The following is a 2,634-nucleotide window of genomic DNA, read 5'->3' on the forward strand; positions in this document are numbered from 1 at the left end:
GCGTCCTCTAGGCTTCCTGCCATGCTTCGAACGCAAGCTTCAGACGAAGAAGTGAATGACATGTTCTCCCGGCACCTATTTATACTATAGTCGCACCGGTAGTGATGTCATGGGCTGTCGCCGGCCAACGTGTTGTTGCTGTTTTTTCAATGTATGCTTCAGACACGGGTCACGATGAGGCGTTCCCCATAGCGACGCCTAGAGGACGCAGTGTCTCGTTCCCTACTCAGGGAACCATAGTTAAATAAGTAACCTGAGACGTTCCCCTTTAGGAACTCGAGCTGCGTCGAGAATCGCTTTTGGAACGCCCCTGCGTGATGAAGCACGTGTAAAATCAGTCCAATGGAGCAGCGAGATGTCACGAGCGGGGTGACGTGAGCACCAGGAAGTATAAAAGTGCATCCGGCAGAGCGCAAGTTAGCTTCTGCTCTTCAGTAGCGCTCTGTGTATGTGTCAGTCTATTTACTGTTGTCTGTCAGTCCACAAGCATTCAAAGAATATATCAAAGTCTAAGCAACAATCTATGGAGAGCGAACGGCATTACAGACGTTGTGTTCCTCCCTGCCCACGCTATCTGGCAGCGGGGGATACACACGATGTGTGTTGTTTGTTTAGGAGCGGAGCATGCACAGTCAGCTTTTGAGGGAGCTGATTGTCATCCCTGCGAGTTACTCTCGCTGTGCATGCTCCGCTCTCGCCTGGCTGTGTTTGATGAGAGTGGCCATGCTCGCGATCCCGCTGGCAGCGGTCCCGCTGTTGCCGAGGCACAGCGTAGACTGTTGTCGTGGGGAACGCAGGTGGATTTAGAGGAGGGATCCGAGACGGGCTCGTCCTTTTCTCGGTCCTCACCCGCTAGATCCATGGCTCCCTCTCAGGGATCGGAAACCCGCGCTGCGGTTTCTTCCCCCCAGAGAGAGAGCCAGACACTTCATCTATCTTCCTCCGAGGAGGTGGATGTGATGAGTGTCGAGACAGAGGAGACTGTGGACTCGCCACCACAGTCCCTCGCGTATGAGGAGCTCGTGGAGGTTGTGACTCGTACTGTAGCCAAATTAAATATTGATTGGCCAGCCGAGAAACAGGACGCTCGTCCTAAAAGTAAATTAGACAAGCGTTTTCTGAAATCCAGATCACAGCCTTCACGACGGGGCCTCCCGTTTTTCCCCAATCTCCATGCTGAGGTGTCAAGATCGTGGGAGGAACCGTACTCACCCCGTATTTACAGCCCCACAGTCTCGAATTATTCCAACATCGTGGGGCTGAATGATAAGGGATATGGGGCGATGCCAGTGGTGGAGCAGATGCTTGCGAGCTATCTCTCCCCATCTTCAGCATCGTCCCTGAAGGACATCGAGTCTGGTTGGGAAAGCTTATACGGCGGCAGGTCAGGCTGGCGCAAACCAGGCTGACCTGCTCCGGGACATGGATGACAGGGAGGAGGAGGAATCCGACGTAGTAGCTGAACTGCGTCGGGCCACAAATTTGCCACGGAACGGCATCTGTGGTTGAATCTGTCTGAAATGCAAGATAAGGACAGATTCTTCTTCATAGATGCCCCGCTCTTGCCCTCTGGCCTTTTTGGCGATGCAGTCAACACAGTCGCAGTCGTCGGTAGGTTTCAGGAGGCGAAGAAGCAAGCGGTGGCATTCCAACGTTTCCTCCCTCATCGCTCCCAGGCCCATGGGGCCGCTGAGCGGGAGCAGCCCAAGCCGTAAAACTCCTCGTATCGCCAGTCTCAAAAAACAGAGGGTTGCAACCCGCACCCCTCCACAGAAAGATCTGGGGTCGGGGCAACGCTCTCAGTCGGGGTCTTCTAGACCGAAAACGGATCTGCGGACCATTATTTTGTCTAAGAGAACCTCGGCTAAATGGTCCTACCATTGGCAGGTCCCTGAGGGCAGCCCCACCTGGGGAGGAAAGGATAACACCTCAGTATATGGTGCCCAATCCTCCTCAGTGCCCTCACGGAAGGTTTATTGTTCCCCCTGCCACCCTCGGTGCTTCAGGGCTCAGTGAGCTCTGACGAGCGAAAATCCCAGCTGCCGCCCGGCAACGGTACGGCATTGGAGAGCTCGCCCCCTCAAGTGATGGGGCTACAGCAGTGAGGTCAGTTGTTCCCTGCCGGTTATCTGCTTCAGGGCACCGAACTGACTCCTCTAATAAAACCAGAGGCCAGCCTCGAGAGGCTGGTTCCCTTAGTAGATTCTCTGGCAGCGTGGAAACTTCTGCCAAATATCTCAAAATGGGTCCTGCAGGTTGTAGAGAAAGGCTACAGAATCCAGTTCGGTTCTTGTCCTCCTCATTTCAACGGGGTCATTCCCACACTAGTGGGCCCTGAGCAGGCTCTGGTAATGGAACAAGAAGTAGATACTCTCTTGAGGAAGGGGGCCATAGAACGTGTTCCTCCTCTCTCTCGTCCGGGCGTGGCATGTGCATCCGGGTTTTACAGTCGTTACTTCATCGTTCTGAAGAAGGATGCGGGGTTGCGTCCGATTTTAGATCTCCGTCTTCTGAACCGCACTATCAAACGGCTTTGGGTTCAAGATGCTCACTATCAAGCAGATAGTATCTCAAATCCAGTCCGAGGACTGGTTTGTTACGATAGATCTCAAAGAAGCTTAATTCCATGTTTCC

This window comes from Sinocyclocheilus grahami, unplaced genomic scaffold, assembly GCF_001515645.1.
Source record: "Sinocyclocheilus grahami isolate Dianchi unplaced genomic scaffold, SAMN03320097.WGS_v1.1 scaffold471.1, whole genome shotgun sequence".
NCBI classification, from domain to species: Eukaryota; Metazoa; Chordata; class Actinopteri; order Cypriniformes; family Cyprinidae; genus Sinocyclocheilus; species Sinocyclocheilus grahami.